At 35.4% G+C, this 22,200-nt stretch overlaps 1 pseudogene; it reads left to right on the forward strand.

The window, feature by feature from the left end:
• Nucleotides 1-22,200, forward strand: part of LOC149550357 (uncharacterized) — a 67,329-nt pseudogene that overhangs the window by 35,862 nt on the left and 9,267 nt on the right.

Genomic DNA, 22,200 nt, shown 5'->3' on the forward strand with positions numbered 1-22,200 from the left:
ACTTGCCAATGCTCAATGTTGTCAGGTATTGATGACCTATTTTGAGCTTCAATTTGTGAAAATGATATCTCCTGGGGCTTAATTACTACATTTGCTAATTAGTCAGCCATCTCATTTTGAGTTCTATCTCTCCATGATATACCAAATGCATCAAAAAATTCAATCTGATCCCAAACAACATTTCTATACTGTTTCAACCTTCTATTCTGAGAAAAATATGTTCCCTTTATCTATGAGATAATCAATTTAGAATAACCTATGACATGTAACTTCTTGATCTAGTGATGGGTAGCAACTTTCAATCATAACAACAAGGCTTCACACTCAGCTATATTATTAGTACATGAAAAATTCAAGGTAAAATAATATCTGAAAGTGTTTTTCTCTAGAGAAACAAAAACTACCCTTGTCCCTGCACCTTCTTTAGAACTAGCCCCATCAAAGAACATTGTCCACAGTATTTGTGAGTCCATATAACACGCAACTTCATGTTCAATAACAACAGGCAATTTCTTGACTTCTTGAATAATCATTTCAGCTCTAAATGCATTCACACTAGTATCTAAAAAGCAAGTAGCATCTTTGCCAATTTCTTCACCCAAGATATGGCTAACCCTTGGCTCTCTGTCTACTTTAACAACCTTATCACCTATGTGAAAAGTTGCATAAGTTAAGTCACACTGTAGGCTACCTCCCATAGTAGCACTCCATTTTCTAGAGAGAAACATTCTATAGTGTGGAGGTATATCCACTACAAGGACTGACATGGTCAACTCTACCTAAGGATATGTAGCTAGTTTAAATGGAAAAGCATTTATTGTACCTAGGACTGGGACTTCCCTAGCATCCATACCTTTGCATCTACATTGTTTAGTGTCTACTTTCAACCCCAAGGCTTCCATTACTTTGAAAGACATTATGGTGTTAGAGGCTCCTGAGTCTATCATGCAATTTTTAAGGGTCTTTCCTTTTATAATTAGATTGAGAAAAAATGGGTCAATATATTCTATGTATGCTACTGATGAATCATCCAAGAACATTTGGGAAATTTGGGACATGATACCACTATCTTCTATTACTAAGGGGGTTTATTGGGTAACATTTTGTTCTAAATTGTTATTAATATTTCCTATCACTCCCAACCATGACAAGGCTTTACTCTTATGCTTTTCAATTATAAAGAGCTCAGACAAAGCTACCTTAATAGTGATTTGGGACAACATGGATATCATATCAATTGGCTTAGACACAGTGGGTTTCACAATCATACCTGGAGTAGGAGCCTTCTAAATAGCAAGGATTATTATTTGCTTGGAATTATCAGATCCTGATCCCTTCTCTTGCAAAATTGCTTTTGCTATCTCATTAGCTTGGAATTGCACTTTCTTCTTGGGTTCTCACTTCTTAGTTTTAACATCTTTAACCTTGACTATCTCTGCACTAGCCTTCTTCTCTCCATCTTTCATCTTATGTGTGATATCTTTTATGAATATACCAAAAGGCTTCCCAATTTCATTGTTAACTATTTTGTTTCTCAAATTATAATTGCTATGTACTTGGGAGATCATTTCTGCAGTGATCCTATCAATTTATTCTTTGGAAGGCATTCTTAAACTTACATGACCAGCTTCAGAAGATGTAACACATACCTAATCTTCATCATAGCCTTCATTATCTGAAAAAACTTGTTGATGATGTAATTGACAAGCAATTTTCTTATTCTCCAGACCACTTTCTATTTCTTCTAAATCAGAATTAACAGTCACTACACATGCTTACCATATTACAACTTAGATCATCATGACTCTTTTCTTCTTCCTCCTCCTCAGTTTGTAAATTGTCATCAGAAGCAAATGATTGAGAAACTACACAATATTCTGCTGAGTGGGGTGATTGACGAATAATACACCATGGCACATTATCATTCATATTTACTGAAATTTTTTGCAGAGGATCTGATGTACCTTTATCTTTCACATTTTGAGTCTAGTTAGGGATTGGCTTGCCATCCTTCCATTGGGTGGTAGAAGGGTAATTCTGCATTCTAGGTTGTCTATTGAAATTGCTATTGTTCACAGGGGTTTTATCAACAACATTTGGCTTATTGAAACTAGTAGGATTCATCTCTTTTAGCAATTTCAACACTTGGCCTATTGTAGGTTCTTCTGGCTTCTTTCCTATAGGATTTTTATCAACCTCCCTTTTGTTGTTATTCTTGGGATTAAAAAGCTTTGGGTCATCTCTCCTACCCAATTTGCCAGATGCCTTCCTATTATTCTCTATATTTACTGCAACCTTATAGGCATCCCTTAAAGTTTTAGGATCCTTATCCCTCAACTAATAAGCCATTTTGCTATCAAAAGCATTAAAATATGTTGTGAGACAAACATCTTCATTTAACCTTATAACTTGAAATAGTTTGTACATACCTTTCTGGAATCTTACATTTAAATCAAATGTGGACTCATTAGGATTCTTCTTGATGTTATTGAATTCACTTAGCATGAATCCTGTATTAGTGTTGTCTCCATATTGCTCCTTGAACACTTTTTCCAAGTCACTCTAGGAGGTAATACTGTAATCAATTAACCTTTTGAACCAGTCCCTTGCATCCTCAGTTAGTGAATGATTAAACAACTTCATGACCATATCTTCATATTCAACTTCATAATCATTTAACATGTCTATGAAAAATCTCAAATTTTCTTCACCAGTAACAACATTATTTCTAGAAAACTTAACCACTTTATCTCTTAAATCAAAAGATATGGGATGTGGAGCACTAGGAATACTTGCAAATGATATTTTTCTATACTTTTCCATGTATACGGGTTTCTTCTATAAACCAAGAACATTTGAGGTGCTTGCTATATTGGCTTGGTTTAGATGAACACTTTGGGATTGTTGAGGTTAGACAACATGGGCTTGAGTATAAGTGGTGGATGATGAGGCATGAGCAAACTGAGATATTCCCTGAACTAAAACTACTAGTCCACAAGGAAGTATAGAAACTAAAGCTGGGGTGGATAAATTTGGCCATGAGGCTAATGTAGAAGTAGACTTAATGAACTAATTTTTTCTCCTAGTTTCTCTAGCTTGTGCTTCATTCTCCACCTTCTCAAGCTCTTTTGCAAGATTTTCCTTCTCTTGTCTAGCTTTTTCCAGATCTAGATCTAATTTTGATATGGAAGGTTTTACAGGTTTGCTTGGTTGAGCTTGATGTTCATTTATTTGAACTCCTATAGCTTTACCCTTTCCTTTGTCTACAACTTTCACAATGGGTTCTATAGGAGTTAATTGTATAGGTTTATAGTCTTAGACTTGAGCAATACCCTATTCTTGCTTTTGATTCAGGCATTTTTCTTGCTCTTGAACTTTAGCTCTCAAACTATCTACATCTCCAAAAACATCAGTATAGAGAGTTGTAGTTTTCTCTTCTAACTTTTTATTCTATTCTTTCAAGGCAGACATTCTTCTCAGCAGAGTATCTCTTTCTATTATAGCATCCAAGGTGGCTTGCTCCTTCTCTTTTTCAAGATGAATGCGCTTAGCTTCTTCCTGAGCAACCCATTTATTCAAAAATCCTATCTCTAATTGTACTTTTGCAGGATCTACAGAAGTAGCTTTTGAAACAGTAGGGTCATCCAAATCTATGAGATTTGGTTCAATATATGGGACTATTTTAGGATTAGAAGGATCTTCAAAAGAACTCCTGAATCCTAACCTATGATGCATTTCAACTATGAGACCTAGTCTAGGGGATATATTCCCTACTAGTGACATATCCTTATCTTGATATGTTCTTTCATCTAGTACTAGGGTAGTAAATATCCCTCCTAGGAGTCTTGTGGTTTTTGATTTAGAGCTGAGTGAAGAAGATTCCCTCCCTATCACTGGTTGATACTGGGAATTGACTGATACACTACTTCTGGGTTTCCAGGTGGATTTGGATTTGTCCTTTTCTTACTTAGGTTCTTCCTACCACCTTTAGGTAAATTAGTATACATTGGTTCATCAGGATGGACTCTTGTGTAAGTTCTTGTGTTTTTCTTTTGTCAGCCATTTCACTATATACTAAATAAGCACTAGCTTGAAAACCTTGACTGAGTCACCACCCTTTTCTTGGGAAAATATAAAATTACAATTATTCCTGACTTAGAGAAAAAACACAAATAGTAATAGAAAATATCTGACACAAATGGACCAATCACTGAAATTATAAGACTGCAACTCTTGCTTTGTTAGATAAGACACGTGGAAAGGCTGGATATGTCAGTTTATCTTTGTGGCATTTGGGTTTTTCTTTCTTTCTTTTTAAATTCTCAAGGTTTATCACTAAAACAAACCCTTATAACCACGGGTAAAACTAAACAATCTGACACCCATGTACACAAAAACACCAAAGAAACTACAACACTTTTCATAAATGTGTTGGACAACTCCCCAGTAGAGTCACCATTTTGTTGGTGTTTTAAAACTATTGAATGAAAAAGGTCCAATACCAAATTGATAGTACTCACATAACCTAAGGATTAGCCAATTCCTATTAGCAATTACATGTGTAAACCATTCAGACCCAACTTCAACAAAACCAAGGGTGGTTTTCTACTCTTTAGGCTCTACAAAACCAGGGTGGGTATATCGAGGGATAATTCAAGACTAGAAGATACTGTATGAGAATTATATTAGTTTCATTCTGATTTTCATCCCAAATACTCAAATACATGCATGGTTCAGACATTTTAAACAAGATACATCCCATATAGCAGATTTGGTCATAAAGTCTAGTGTAGATTTGAAGGCACTATCAGCAATAGTGGCTAGCTAAGGCTAAAGTGTTCTAGGCAAACAACTATTGACCAACTTTGAAAATCTTCAAGAAAGCAAAGTAAACTTGATTATAATTTTGCATTTGATGCTCATCTTATGATCCATCTATCTTTCAACTGATTTAATTTGACCAGTGCTTAATCCATTGGGGTTCAAAGTCTATTACAATTTTGTGGATCTGATTTGTTGCCTTACAAAAAATATCATCAGCAATTCTTACTGGGCTTTATCATTCAAAACATCCTTCCTATTACTACAACAACCTCATCAAATTCATCAAAACTTTTACTTAATTCATTGAACTAATAATAGTGATGAAAAGACATACAACCTATAAGGATTGCATTCAATTGCACAAGCTTTACTCATACAACATCAAGATAACTAAGTAATCAAAAGGAGACAAAATTTAGAAAGAACTAATATGGGGACAACTCATAATTTGTATTCATTTTCCTTGAAAATTGTATACATTTGCAGTAAACTCAGAATGACCTTAGAAAGAAACACAAAGATAATTCCATATTAATGTATTCTTAGAACACTTGCAGAGAAGATACATCATAAAACTTGCTCGAATTACTGGACCAAACACATCTTAAGTGTAATACTAAAATGCATTAGAAAATCAAACCATTCTCTAGCCCTAGAATCTCACTTATATAATGTGAGATGCAAAAAGTTTCAGGCTTAGAGAATTGAAAGGTGTCCTTTACAAGAGATATTTACATACACCTATCACAAAATGACAAAACTATGAGTAACAAAAAGATTTCTAGATCAAACATTCCTTTTGGTGGGTCCCTTCTTGTTACATCCTCTCATGTTGTTGATTTGGCTGCTATTCTGATTCCTTTGTGTATGTAATTTCCAAGCTAGCCAATGATGAAGGGTGCTCCAATGATTGCAAGTGAATCTTTACCCATGGATTTTCACTATCTTCATCTTGTACTATTAGAGTTACTTTTACTCTATCCTCCTCCTTGGTTGTAGCAACATCTTATAGGTCTGGACTCGCAACTGAAACTGACTGATCATTCTTGTCTTCTTCTTCCTATTGGCCTTGTGTAATGATAGTTTCAATGATTTGGATATCATCATCTTGCACCTCATCACTGTCAGTTTCAACTTCCTCAAATTGTTCACTAGGAGCAATTTCTGCCATCCACTTGTCAAACAGTGTGTCATCTGGCCAATCAAACTGTAGAATATCCTATTGCTTCTTGATAATGAACTTTGCTTTACTGTCAATATCAATTAATTCTTGTTCCAAAGAATCAAAGAATAATTGAACTTTTACCATTTCTTCTGTAGTTGTAGCCCACCATGCATGCCCTTTTTAATTGATAACTTTATTCATTCTTAGACAGAATAAATCATCTAACTGCTTTGTCCATTCATCTTTACTTTTCAATTTATTTCTTCTATCTAGGGCATGAGGGAATAAGCTAAACCTTTGGCTCTTATATCTATCTAAATAGCCAACAATTATTCTCTATAAGTGAATTCTGTTTTCATCAAACTCTAGGAGATCAACAACAATGTCATAGGTTTTTTCAATAAGGTCATGGGATGACCTTATAACAGAGTAACATAAAAAGGTCATCTCTCTCCTCCTCTTTTGCTTTCCCCATTTGTTTACAATAGGCTTTAAAGCCTCATCATTTTCTTTCAATTCATTCCAAATACTCACCACCCTAGCCAATTGGTCATAAAATAATGGCCATTCAATTTTATTAGCCAAGTATGTAAGAGCTTTTCTCAATTTATCTTCATATTGTGTATTTTGCTCTACATGTAAGGTCCACAGTTTACTCTTTTCTTCTTCAAAATCTTCAGCAGTGTAATACTGTAGCCTTTGGGGTGTATTTGGTATTTATATGAGGGGAGTGGATTTGAAAGGTTCAACTGGAGGGGGTATGTTATTCTTGGCCTTATGGACCTTCCCAATAACTTGTTTTCAAGTTCAATTATCCTCTTTACCTCTTTATTGTAGGCATCCACAATTACCTCATATTTTCTCTGCAACTCATTCATTTCTTTTTCCTCCCTTTCTATAGTAGCCAAGGCAAATTGAGAATAATCTACATTCATATGGGCTTCTTGTACATGTGAGGTGTTAGCAACTCTCCTTACAATGCGTCATCAGGCTGTGATGAAACATCCCTGGATCCTCTTCTCAATGACCACATGACTAGAGCATCTTGGTCATTACTAAATGCAATTCCCAAGAACTCTTTTTATTTGGATCTTGCAATCCCAAATTATTTGACACAGAATTGAAAATTAATGTATCAACAATGTCCCAATTGGGCAATAATAAAATATTTGAAGCTTTTACCATCTGTCTCCCCTCTTTAGGGGTTATACTTTGGAACTCTTGAATCATTTGTTGCTTTATTTGATTTTGAATGGAGGTTTCATCCATTTTTGGATGCTCTATTTTTAGAATTTTACACCTTTCTTCAAAGTTATTCATGTTTTCCCTCCAAGAAAACTGGTGGAAAGCCCTAGACTTTACAAAATTATCATAAGAAAAAAATTGCTTACTAGCTTGTTACAAAATAGGGTCCAATTCCCTACCTCTGTAATCTGCAATAGTCAATTCAAAACTTGGCATAGGAGGCTCTTAGGGGTTCCCTTCATCAATCTCTACCTAGGTAACAAAATCTCCCCCTTGTGATCCAATTTGCTCAACTTTCTCATCAGTGAGCTACTCCTTCTCAATTCTCATGGGGGTTAGGGAAGGTGAGTGCTCCTCAACATGAGATTCCTCTTCCATTAATATCTTTCTCCTCTTAGGAGAAGGTTCAGGAGGCCTTTCTTCAAGAATAGCACTAGTAGATCCAACTATCTATTTTCCTTTATCTACAATGGGCCTTTGATTTTGAATGATAGTATATCCTAGCCTCCTTTGAATAATTAATGGACCTGCCCCTATAGTGGGAGTGAAACCCAATCTCCTCATTATTTCCCTAACCTTATTTGGAAAAGAATTAATGAAATATTGCTTCTTCTCATTCATTGCCTCCATTATTTCAGGGACTGTATTCATAAGCTTATTGATTTTATCTGCAGTAGTTACAACATTACTTAAAGGGCTATAATCTTCATCAAAATAGTTAATAAAATTCAAAACTTTTGAGTAGACTCCATTTTTCTTTCTTTGTCTACTACTCCTATAAAGAGTACTCATTTCTTATTATATCTTTAGGTAAATAAAATTCATGCTCAACTTTACCAAGCTTGATCCTATGCCTAAGAGCCAAATGATAGAAACCCTTTGCATCACAAAAATGAGGGTGAGAGACAACCATCTTATACTGATCCAAAATTTTATGCAAAAAGAGCTAATCCCCTTTGGTAATCACAAATTGGTGCGCCATAGTACAAGCAGGAAAAATTAACCCCAATGACCTTTTCTATAGAAACATCTCCTCCACTCCTCCTAATTGCCACAATACTTCGGCCATTCCTGCCTTCAAAGGTACTTAGTAGGGCAATACATGAGGGCTCACCCTAAAGCCATAAATTCTAAAAATAGTAGAATAGAATAAGGAATAATATCTCCCCAATTATGTGAAACTTTCAAAATATGGGGGTTATCCATAGGCCTAATGAGATTCATTAGTGCCTTGGGGATTTTGGGATTGTCACTCAATATGAGGCATCTCAATTTGGAGGCAAAATACCAATCAAATCTAACAAAACTAGCCTTATCTGCATCTTAGGTCATATTTTCACTCCACAACTGGATTGACAGTGCTTCCCCATCCTCCTCTCTATTCAATTCCATCTCTTTACCAAAATATGCCACCCCTTTGAGCAAGAACATGTGCATCAACAAAGAATAGTGTCCAAAGGTCTTCTCTACTTTCCCTTTGGCAATTCCAACCAAACCAACATGGATTTCTTTAGCTAAAAAGGAAGCAAAATCAAAAATAACATCTACACTAAAAGAGGCAATTTGAACCATCATATACATAAGGCCAATGGGCATGAAACTACTCGCCTTCACCAAAAACATGACACAGGGTCCTATATATCTCTATAGCTCAGGAAGTGAAAAGACTCTTCTTAAAAGGTTCCCTAGAGGCTGCAATGATTATTAGAAAAGTTCCTATTGTGTCAATGTGTGCCCTTAGTGCACCTCTCTTAATCACTTCCTTCTTTGCCTTGTATTCATTTTCTAGTTCTGGCAGATTAATTGGCACATGATAATTTGACAATGGCTCTAGGAGAAAAACCTCTCTAATTTCCTTAGGACTAATTGAAATCAGAGGCACACCATCAATTCTTCTCACTACCCTAATAGCTTGGTCATAATTCTTGGAAATGGCTTCAAGAAAATGATAATATATGAAAACACTTGGGACTACTAGTTTTCCCAAATCAAAATTCTAGACGTTAGCATGCGGGGCAAACAAATTGCTCTCTAAAAACCATTTTTTGAATAAAACAAGACTAGTTTGCATAGTTTTTGCATCCCTAACCTAGTTCCCTTTTTCATATAGGCCATCAGCAATCTTAAGCCTAGGGTTTAAGGAAATTAACTTCTTAACTTGTGTAGTTTTAGTGATGGACTCTGGGAGTAATTCTAGAAAATTTTCATGAACATTCCTATCCATATAATTTACTTGCCCAGAAAACACTTTCTTGGGAGGCATCTTGACTGTTATTCACAGGAACTGGAATGCTACAAAGGTTATAATATTAGTATTTACTTGATTTTCCTAACTTGTTCTTCTCTAAACCTTTGCAACATCTCAATCACAGATGGAGGATTGCTTCATGTCTTTTCCAAGCTGAACATAATATCATTAGTAGGCTCTTGTGGTCAGAAAACATGAAATCTTTGTTTATGTGAGACTAAAAATGGAAAAATCTCCTATATTATACTATATTTTTCTCACACATGAATCTTTCATTCATCATAAATGCATAGAATAGAAAAACAAAGTGGCATCACATTTTCTTTTGAATTTGTGCCGTTAATCCTCAAAAAATCCTATGATCTAGGAAAGAAAACTGGGGTGATTCACCTTTCTTCTTAACACACTGGTAGTCAAGCCAATAAAGTGCTTCCATCTATACCTTTCCTTCAATGCTGACATTTTAGTCTGGGCCCACTGATGACTAGGGACATGTGTCATCAAGTCACTACCCTACTTTACATAACTTTTGAGCATCTTGCTATAGCAAGATAGTGATAACCATTGATTCTACTTTGATTGCATGGTAGATATTTGATACAACTCTTATGAGAAATATGGTGGGTCCCTCATTCACTATCTCGCTATACATAATCTTCATGCAACTCTTCATAGAGAGATAGTGACGGTCGTAGATTGGAAGTTGATCTAAGGGCATGGAAACTGCATGAATCTTTTAAGCTGTGGTGGGACCCTTACTCACTACCTCACTATACATAAAAAGTGCACATCTTTTCATAGCGATATAGCGAGTATCGTTGATCCATGCTTGATCTGACGATCAAAATCCCTTATATGTTTTATGCATGAGGTGTGGGTCTAGGTTACTACTGAGGCTAAGCTGGCTTAACCTGCTGTCATATACATATTATTATTTTAATCTTGAGTGACATCACACCTCCTTGACTTTTTCGTGCTTGTTATTTTTCAGGTAGGTCACTACATCGCTACCACCGAAAGTCATTAACTTTTTGGTAGTGACATGGTGAGCTTTAATGGACTCAAAATTTCTGGTGTATAATTGCTTAGTAGGATGCCATCGTGCCATTTGATCTGCACAACTCATTTCTGACGAATCACTCATTTGGGGCCACCCTTTTGAAATTTTTCATTACATCACAACTTTCTAGCTAGTCGCTATCTCACTACTGGTAAAAATGAACAACCTTCTGGTAGCGACATAGCGACTTTCGGTAACTCATCAAAAATTGGTGCTAGGAAAATTGAAAAAGAATAACCATGAATGACATGACTATCATGGAAATAAAGGCATAGTTTACAAGATATCTTCCTTAGGATCCTCAAAATCAATGCCCATTTTAAAAGAACACCATCTTTTGCAATATCCAAGCACTCACTATGTTGCTACCAGAAAATTGATAATTTTCTCGGTCACGATATAGCAACCTCTAGTGGATTCAAAATTTTGGTGATGGAGAACATGTAACAAATTGATTGAAACTTCACCAATTAATAATGCTATCAGAAAAGGTGGTCATGCACATTTATGAAACTTCATGGGAATTCTGCAGTCATATCAACTTTAAAAAGTTACCACTTTCTTTATATTTTGAGCACTTGCTATGTCGCTACTGGCAAGGCACATAGATTTTTTGGTCGTGATATAGTGACTCGCCAAAATATCTTAGGTTCCAGTGACACCACTTGTGAATTGCTCTACGTGCATCCTTTCTAATACTGACAACCCTGGGATAGAGCATGTGACCATAATGTTTTAAAATTGATAGACTTCTCCGGCGTCGAACCACATTTTTGGTACCATGATAGAGTTTTTCGATGGTCGCTACATTGCTATAGTAAATAGTCTCACAACTTTTTATAACGAGCACATGACATCCGTGGATCCAAACAAAATCCAACGACGGGACAAGACCTTTTCAAAAGGACTCAACAATGACTTAAAAGTAGGTGGGAAAAGAATATTTGACCACTTTTAAAAGAATTTGCGCCAAGATAAATTTAAAAGGGCAAGACCTAGGGTTTTACAAAAATTTTAAAAGATATCTAAAATACAAGACCCAAAACCTAAAACCCTAAGATCAAATAAAAAGATTCACATTTGATTTTTTATACCATGATTTTAAGAAAAGTTACTATGTAAAAAATTAGACCAACACAAGAAACCAACCTCTTTCCAAGAAAGAATGCTCCACCACTTGTACTCTTTCTGTCATCAATGTTTCCTACCCAATCAACATCAGTAAACACTTTCAAATCCATAATTCCTCCAAATTTATACCACAATCCATAATCTTCAGTGCCTTTCAAGTATCTCAAGATCCTCTTGATTGCCATCATGTGATTTTCTTGAGGTTTTGTTGAAAATCTTGCTACTATACCAACTGCAAGAGCAATATCAAGTATTGTATGAACTATATACTGCAACTTTCCAATCATTGATCTATATAAGGTTTGATCTACCTGTTTTGATTCATCATCCATGGTAAGCTTTAGTCCAGTACACATGGGAGTTCTAACTGGTTTACAATCTTCCATACCAAATTTCTTGAGTATCTCCTTGATGTATTTAGACTGAGTGATGTAGATACCATTCTTGCTCTGCTGAATCTGAAGACCAACAAAGAATTTAATCTCATGAAACATAGACATCTCAAATTCTTTGTTCAATTGCTCTAAAAATTCTTTGCATAGATCATCACTCCTTGTAAACAAAGTATCATCGACAAATATTTCTACCAAAACAATCTCGTTAGCTAGTCCTTCCTTGATATACAAGCTATTGTTATCATTAGTTCTCTAAAAACTAATTTGAATAAGATAGTTATGCAATATTTCATACCATACTCTAGGGGCTTATTTCAGACCATACAATGCTTTGTGTAATTTGCAGACCATTTCCTTCTTGTCTGGATCAACACAACCTTCAGGTTGTTCAATGTAGACTTCTTCATCTAGAATACCATTGAGAAATGCTGATTTGAAGTCCATCTGATATACCTTAAATCCTTTGTATGCAACATATGCAAGTAAGGTCTTGACACCTTCCAGTCTTGCGATAGGAGCAAAAGTCTCTCCATAGTCTATTCCTTCTTCTTGAGAGTAGCCTTTACATACCAATCTAGCTTTGTTTCCTGATACCTTACCATCTTCATTCAACTTATTTTTGAATACCCATTTAGTTCCAATCACATTTTTATCTTTGGGCTTGGGTACAATAGTCCATGTTTTGTTCTTTTCTATTTGCTCTATCTCTTCATTCATAGCCTCAATCCAACTTTCATTTTACAATGCATCTTTAACATTTCTAGGTTCAAAATCAGCAAGTAAACAAGTACCTTTTAGCTTACTTCTTGTCATAGTACCTTTAGATTTGTCTCCAATAATCTAATCTGGTGTATGATGTTTCCTGACATACTTGGCCACTATAGGTTCCTTTCCTTTTGAATTAATTGCATTGTCATCCTCTTGAACTTCAACTTCAAGTTCTGGCTGCTCTAGCTTGGTAGGCATTAGCTCGGTAGCATTTGAATGTGACTCAGGTTCCTGCAACTCAGTGACTGAAGACTTGGGAGTAGAAATTTCCTGATTGAAAGATGTATCTGGCACTGTATTAGGTTGATTGAAAACAAATCTCCTGTAATCTTCTAGTTCCTTTTAGCTTTTTGCTTCAGTCCTTTCTACAAACTCATCTACTTTCATATGTGCACTTTTTATGACTTTGTGAGTAGACAAATTCAAACATCTATATGCCTTACTCTTGCAAGAATATCACAAAAATATGCCTTCATCACCCTTCACATCAAATTTTCCTGTTCTAGATTCTTCCAAAATATAACATTTTCTTCCAAATACTTTTAGGTAACTTACATTGGGTTTATAGCCATACCATAACTCATAGGGGGTTTTGAATGAGTCCTTTTTCAACTGTACTCGGTTCAAGGTATGAACTGTAGTGCTGATAGCTTCCTTCCAATAAATTTGATAGCAATGTTCTTTTTAATCATTAGAGTACTTGCACAATCCATGATAGATCTATTCCTCCTTTCAGCTATTCCATTCTACTTGGGAGTTCTAGGAGTTGATACCTATCTTTTGATTCCTCTTTCAATGCAAAAGTTATTGAATTCATGGGAGATGAATTCACCACCTCTGTCTAATCTCAAGAATTTTAGTCTTTTCCCTATTTCCTTTTCTACTTTGGCCAAATACCATTTGAACTTCTCAAATGCTTCTGACTTCTCTCTCAGATACATGACAATCATCATTCTACAGTAGTCATCAACAAAAAGAATGAAGAACTTATCTCTAGTATAGCTCTTAATTCCAATAGGTCCACACAAATTAGTATGCACAATTTCCAAAATTTCTTTAGACTAATAGTTTTTACTTTTAAAGCTAGTCTTTCCCATCTTACCAATCTAACAATTCTTGCATAGACTAACATCAGGTTTCTTTATACTAGGAATGCCTCTTACTTTTTTGAATTTACTTATTTTCACCAGGTTATCAAAATTCACATGACATAACCTTCTGTGCCATAACCAACTTTCTTCAACTTGAGAAATAAAACATGAATATTCACCAAGTTCAAAATAGAACAAGTTACCTTTTGTTTGCATGCTTTATCCAATCAGATTTCTTTTTTCATCTAGTAGTCTTGCTTTTCCATGCATGAATTCCACCTTGAACCCACTATTGATTAGCTGTGCCACACTCAATAGATTTTGTTTTAGTCCTTCAACCCAATAGACATTATCACATACAAGCTCTTTGGTTAGTGAGATTCTTCCTCTTCCTTTTATGCAACAAGGTTCATTATTACCAAACCTCACACTAGCACCATCATAGTCTTCAAAATGTGCAAACTTTGTTTTATCACCAATCATATGATTAGAGCAACCATTGTCTATGATCCATGTATCATTTTTGCTTACATGAGAGATAAGTGCCATCTTATTTCCCTTATCATTATCAGATTCATCTTTCATTGCAATGTAAACAATTTCATCTTCACTATTGTCAGAATCCTTAGAATCTTTAGCCATGAAACAGGTTTTCTTACCTTTTTCCTTGAATGATTCGAAATATTTCTTGCCATTGCACTTGTGACCCTTCTTCTCATCCTTGTTTTGATTGTTTGGGCACCTAGCAGCAATATGACCAATTTCCTCACATGAAAAATAGATTAGAGGAACCTTACCTTTGTAGTTTCCTTTGCCTCTATAATAGTTCCTTGCAAGCAGAGCTTCAACCACCTCAAGATCACTGTCAGAACTTTTTTTTGATTCTTCCTCACTTTCTAACTGAGAATCCTTTATCTTCTTTCCCTTTTCTTTGAGTGAAAGCTTGGCTTCAAATGTTGATTCAATGTTCTTGAAAGTTGGAACATAGTTTTCATAGTTATCTAGCTCAAATGTAGTCAATCTTCCTACTATGGCCTCTAAATTTATCTTATGATTTGCTTCACATCTTCTTTCTTCAATTGCAGAAACTCTAATTCCATAAATGGGAAGCAATGTTCTAAGAACTTTACTTACAACTATTTCCTCTTTGATATCTCCTCCAGAAGCCTTGATTGCACTGATGCTTGCTTTGACTCTTTCAACATATTTAGCAATGTTCTCATCCTCTCTCATCCTCATTTGATCAAATTGTCCTCTTAGACTTTTTGCTTTGGCTCTCCTCACAGGGTATATGCACTGAGTGGTTTTTTTTTTTTTTTTTTTTAAAAATTCTTTGAATAGCGTGTACACGCTATAGTATAGCACATACACACTTTAAAAAAAGTGAAAATATATAAATGGGCTGCATACCTACAGCCCATTTATTTTATCTCAATTTTTTAGCTTCTTCCAACAGCAACATGTATGCGAGTTGGATAAAATGAAACTTTGCACCACTCGCCTTGCTGATATGCCTCCTCGTTGGCAAAATTCAAGATCACAAGCATGCCCACACCCACACCGTATGTGATCTAAACTTCATTTTGCATTGTTTGATACATTTTTCATATTGTTTTGCAAGTTTTTTATATTGTTTTGTAGAGTTTTTACAATTTTTATTTAGATTTGTTTATTTATTTAGATTTCAATTGATTTTTTATTAGGAAATGTCAATAATCAATCAGAAAATCCACAAGAACCTCAAAACCCTCAAGAACCTCAAAACCAAAACCTTCGCCAAGAAGAACAAAATTTTTTGCAACCTAAACCAATTGCAAGACCTCCACCTAGCACACTTGAAAATATAATAAATGAAATAGAATGAGGCAAAACTGAATTAGAAGGACTCATTAGTCGGTTGAAAGAATTTGGACAAACCAATCCAATGAGGGCTCAATTGGCATCATCCCTCGAATCCATTAAGACCCAGATAGCCTCAGTTAGTGGTCAATTAGATATTTGGTAGGTTAAGAGGGATGAACAAAAAAGATTTTATGCAAATAAATTGTCATATGAAGATGTTAAAAAAAAGAAATACCAAAAGGTAGAATATGTGCATTATTTAGAAAACTTGGTGAGAAAAATACTATTAGAGAGGGTACTAAACAATTCCCCATCCATTGGTGCATACACGATGCTATTAGAAATAATTTTTGGGATAGGTGGTGGATGGTTTTTGATGCCCCTCCTTGCAACAATGACGAGGTCCCTATGTATTTTTTGGATAATTGTATTGTACATTTGTCCTTGGGGAGATCTCCAATTATTTTGATATATTAGACTCCCATGGTAGAGGTGGGGGGTCATCATTTGAGAGGTTGGGAGCACGTCGTGACCCTAATGTAGTTAGGGCACCTGTGGTCAAGTCACAACATGAACATTTGACTATTCCTTCAGTTGTGAAGGAACATGTAGAGGCCAATGCTCTAGGGACCGTTAATGCTTTGACACAGACCCTCATCCATTGCACAATCCCATTAGTTGAGGGGGAGCCTTCCATGCATTGCAGTCATATGTGCACTTCATGTGAATCCTTATGCACATTTGGCACTCATGCTGGAGATGGTGCAAATGATGGGCTCGTCACTAATAAGTTCTTGAACAAGACATTTGACATTGACACATAGGTAAATTACAATTATAATTTACTAATTTGATCACATTTCATATGTATAGTGAATGATTAATTAATTAGCATCTATTGACATTGTTCAAAATTCAAGGTTAGAGTGTTCGCGGGCCTAGCAGTGATCCTCTGACCCCATTTTTTGTCCTGTCTGCGAGTCCAGAGGTATGTATCGATTTAATCATTTAAATTAATACATATATTTATTAAGTAATCATATTAAGGATTGACAAAAAAATATATGCATGTGCATCAGTTCTCTACAGGACTGTCACCCTTTACTATGGACTCGAAGCATAGACATCATACGAGCTACGTACAGGTATATTTGTTTCATGTTAATTTAATTCATTTGATTATATTTGTTTCATGTTTCATGTTACATGTAACGTGTATTGTATGACATTCAGCTCATGACATCGGACACTCCTCATCTTCGACAGTCTGTCGATCATGGAGTGGCCACAACTATGGCTAGCTCATAGCCATTGACTGAGGTATGAAAGAATTTTCTTGGTTTTAGTTGTTGTTTATAATAGTTAGTATCAAAGTTTCTAATGTTATTTATAAGTGATTATATTGATTGAATTGTTGTAGGGTTTCGTTACACCTAATCATCTACGAGCCTTCAAGGTGGACTTACAAAACGATTTGATGATGGTAAGAAAATAATTAATTTTGTGTGTACATATATTTGATTTCAATGTATAATAAATATTGATTCATATCTACTTTGTTTGTATCAGCTCGAGTTAGAGAAGAGCCTCAAGAAGAGGACGAGTGAGCGTGTCAGGAGGACCCCATCATCTCCACCATCTCCCTCCACACGACGACAGAAGACCTCGAGAGATTTGTTTCCTTCCCCTCATGGGAAGGAAAAGATATAGTTGATGTAGACATGTATATATATAGGCATCAGTGGACATATTTGATACACATTTGATGTATATGACATTCTATATTTGATGTATGACATTTATTTGATGTATGACATTATTTGACCTATGACATTATTTGTTAATATATGATATGTTTGTTCATAGATGACATTATTGTTTATCATAATATATTATGTGTTTGTTAATGTACATGACATTATTGGTTATCATTTTATATTATATGTTTGTTCATGTATGACATTAAATTAGATATGCTCGTGTATGACATTAAATTAGATATGTGCATGTATGACATTAAATTAGATATGTTCATGTATGACATTAAATTCAATACCTAATCTATTCAAAACTTTGATAGAATACTGATTAACAATAAACTTTATCACTATTTAAGCATAAGTTAATCATTTCCAATATGTCATCGTCATATGATTTATGATCTTGTTCATGTTTAAAGTTTTCCTTCTCTATCATTTGTTTATCAAGTTTAATTCAATACCTAATTAGTTTGAATTTTTGATACAATATTGATTGGCAATAAACTTTATCATTCAAAATTGATCTCACAAAGTTTAAGAGGCACTACTTGATAGCTTGACTTGTTTTTGAGGTAGTCACAAAAGGATCAAATGCCCTAGAAAGAAATCCATTACTGTAATATAACTAACAATTCCTTTAACAAAAATAATATCTGCTAATAGTTTATTCCAAATCGAAGCAATCAAATTCAAAATACATTGAGCATTAGATAAACAATTGATAATATAATACAGGCCCCAATAAGCATAGAAACAATGCAAGATCTATAATGGTATTACCTACAAATCAACATTGCACCAATCCTACCCTTTAAAGTATTAACCCAATGCATAAAGTGATATTATAACTATGCTCCTACCCTCTATTTCACCCATATATTTTATGTCTTAAGTTTTCTGTCAGGATTAGTGGTATGGAAAATACCTTGGGAGGGATCACTAGATCACAAGAGTTGTGTTATCTTGTGTTATCCAAGGTCAAATGCTTCAACTACACCAACGTTGTATTCATACAAACAATAATCAACCATGCAGGTGTCCTAGATTAATGTGTAGATTAGATTCATTTTAGTACAATGCAATGGTTATAAATGATTCTTTCTATGTAAAAAAATTATAAATTTAATTATTCAGGTTAATCTTAAATATTGTTACATAAGAAGAAGATCAAGTTTTACAATTGCTAATAATCATTAATGTATGCACATACACTTAAAATTAAAAAGGATGACCTAAAGAAGACAAATTAAGTATGAAGTCGATACAAAATCAATAAGAGAGTTCTAACATGATATCTTCAATATTTTCTTGAATTAGAGAAAACTAAGTATTAATATGATGATCTCTATGAATCTATATCACCATCTAGATATCTCTCTGTGTCTCCCTAACTCTCTCTATTTTATCTCACATTCATCCTCTTCTTATATATCTATTCATTCATCACTATCTTTTTATTTCCTTTAATCTTCATGTCTACCTACACCTTCTTTTGTTTCCCTCTATCTCTATGCATCTTTCCTTCTCTCCCACTCTCCTTCTCCCTTTATAATTATATTTCCCTACTTCTCTATCTCTATCTCTATCTCTCTCTATAATTTTTTTTCATATATCTCTATCCTTGTATCTCACTCTCTCTTATTCCCCCCCTCTTTATATTTCTATTTTTTCCATATCTATGTAGCCATCTATCCTCTTTATCTCCCCCTCACTAATGTAGAGATGTTGAGCAAGAAGTGAGGTTTAAGCACTTTCTTCTTCCTAATCTACCAAACTCAACTTGTGGCCTTCCTAATATCTTATTCCTTTAGGATATCATTTTTGTGGCCTATCCAAAGTGATAGGGTCATTTGTGAACTCCTCCAAGGTGAGTACTTCTCCAATCAAGATCTTGCACCTTTTTGTTTTAGGGACACTAGCCCTATTGCAAGCCAATAACTGTAACTCTTCACCAATGGCTTCACCAACCCCAAGTTTCTATTCAGACACCTTCCTTGTGTTGAACAAATTGAGAATCAACTCTTGGTTTAACCCTCTAATTGTCGTATAGTACAAAATGTTGACTATCATAGAATTCCTTGTAGGTCTCCTACACTAATTTTCTAGACTTAAATTCCTCTTAGGTTGAAATATAACTATTCTATGGGTAGATTCAGACACCCTTTTAGAATTTATTTAAGATTCCAAAGCCTAGATTCCCAATTCCATTCCTGTAGCACCTAACCCATGCAAAGTACATAGACCTTATAAGGTCACACTAGGTTTGTGTTTTCAAAGTAATTACTAGATAATTGGTGCATGAATTAGTGCATGGCCTCAGACTTCCTCTGCTAACCAAAAATAACTTAATCCACCACTAAACTACACCCATCAATTCAATTCAACATTTTTAAATCTTTTTGGTCTCAATCCTACATGAATACACTAAGCTATTCAACTTAGGGACTAATGCAAACATGGTTTTTCCATCGAGACACTTCCTGAGCTCTAGGAATCTATAATTATACCCTCCTTGAATTTCCTAGAATCTTAGAGAATTCCATTAGTTCAAATACAAGTTAGGGCTTCATTTGTGGAATGAGCTCTTAATAAGCCTTTTCCTAGATTGTTTCTAGAAAACTTGCCTTAAACATTTTAAATCAAAACTAAACTATCTCAAACTAATTTAAAATATCACAATAACATAAAGGGTCTTCAACAAATCAACCTAGTTTGTAAGAATCACCACAGATATGATCGCACAACTAAAATCATACTCCCTAAGACCAAATAACTTAAGTCCCTTTAGTTAGGAGTTCTTCTAAATTGAAAGTAGTCTTCTTAATGTTTTTAAGTGTCAACCAAGTAGCATCCTCCAATAAATGGTGTTTCCATTTTACCAGGTATTCATAGTAAGTAGACCTCTTGGTCTGTTTGGCTATCCTCTTGTCTAGAATGCATTCAATTTCTTGTACTGGTGGTTGAGGGAGGTCTTGTAGCTCCTTGTCTTATGGTAGATATTCATTACCTACAATGGTGATACCAGTAATAGGACCTTTATATGCATATAGGTCAGTTATATCATATAATAAGTTAAAATTAGATAACCATTAGACACTTTGTAAAGTACTACCTACATATCATTACAGCCATGTCAACTGAGATCAAATTAATATTTAGAATCTAGGATCACATCAAGAAAGACATACGAAAGGTGAGAGAGATTTTGGAATGTTTACCTAGCCAAATTGATTTAGCCACGTTTATCTAGCCACCCAGAGCTAATGGAGCAGACAGTTCGATCCCACATGAAAGGTGAGAGAGATTTGGCAGTTGGCAACTTTGTACTGGCCAACACTACAAGTTTTAGCATCACCCAAGATGGCATCTTAAAATGAAAATAGAGTGTGATGTCCAAAAAGTGAGAGAGGTTATTGTAGGTCTCTGCAACATAGTCCTATAGGAACTAGAATCACATCCATACCTCACACGAGCTCCAAGATATGCCCCGTCAAAGATCGCAGCCCTATGGCATTTAGTGACCCTTAGGGATGTTCCAGTTTGGTGTGCCCGAGAAAATTTAAGCATTGAAGGGGATAGGAAGAGGTTGGGGATAGGGTTTACCCAACCACCCAGAGCTAACAGAGTAGATAGTTTGATCCCACAACGAAAGGTGAGAGAGATTTGGCAGTTGGCAACTTTGTATTGGCCAACACTGCAAGTTTTAGCATCACCTGAGATGGCATCGTAAAATGAAAACAGAGTGTGATCTCCAAAAAGAAAGAGAGGTTATTGTAAGTCTCTACAACATGGTCCTATAGGAACTAGAATCGCATCCATACCTCACACGAGCTTCGAGATATGCCTCATCAAAGATCGCAGCCCTATGGCATTTAGTGACCCTTAGGGACGTTCCAGTTTGGCGTGCACTAACCTTTTCTATACGCTAACCTTTAAAATGGATTCCACTAACCTTTTCTATACAATGAATTTTCAAAAATTCTTCAAATCGCGCATCCAATGATTGAATTTGGTGTTTGCTAGCTTCAAAAAGTGTTGAAATAGTGTTTTCTATATTGAAACCCATGATTTTTGTAGGAATAACAATGTGCACAACAAACCAAAAGTAGAGAATGGATGAAATGGGCCCCAAAGTTTCTTTTTGACCATTTTTAGGTGATTTCACATAGTACATACGCACTATAGCGTGTATGCACTATGTGAAAACATATCACTCTCCATCCTCACTACTCTCTATCCTCCCTACTCTCTCTCCCCTCTCCCATTCCCTACTCTCTCTCTCTTGCTCTATCTCCGACCGCCTACTCTCTCTCTCCCTCTCTCTCCTTCTCTCCTCTCCCATTCCCTACTCTTTAGATCTCTTACATACACTCCCATCCTCCCTCTCCCACTTCTTACTATCTCTCTCTCTCTCTCTCTCTCTCTCTCTCTCTCTCTCCCCCACCCCCCTACTCTCTCCCATCCCCTACTCTCTCTCACACTCTCTCACATCTGCTACTCTCTCTCTCTCTCTCTCTCTCTCTCTCTATCTCTCTCCCCCCCCCCCTTCTCCTATACTCTAAACTCTCTCTTTTATAGATACAAACTCCCATCCCCCCCTCTCTCTCCTCTCCCATCCTCTACTCTCTAGATCTCTCACACACTCCCATCCCTCCTCTCTCTCCCCCTCTC

This window comes from Cupressus sempervirens, chromosome 7 (assembly GCF_028749045.1).
Source record: "Cupressus sempervirens isolate cs-2001-9-10 chromosome 7, ASM2874904v1, whole genome shotgun sequence".
In the NCBI taxonomy this organism is placed as follows: Eukaryota; Viridiplantae; Streptophyta; class Pinopsida; order Cupressales; family Cupressaceae; genus Cupressus; species Cupressus sempervirens.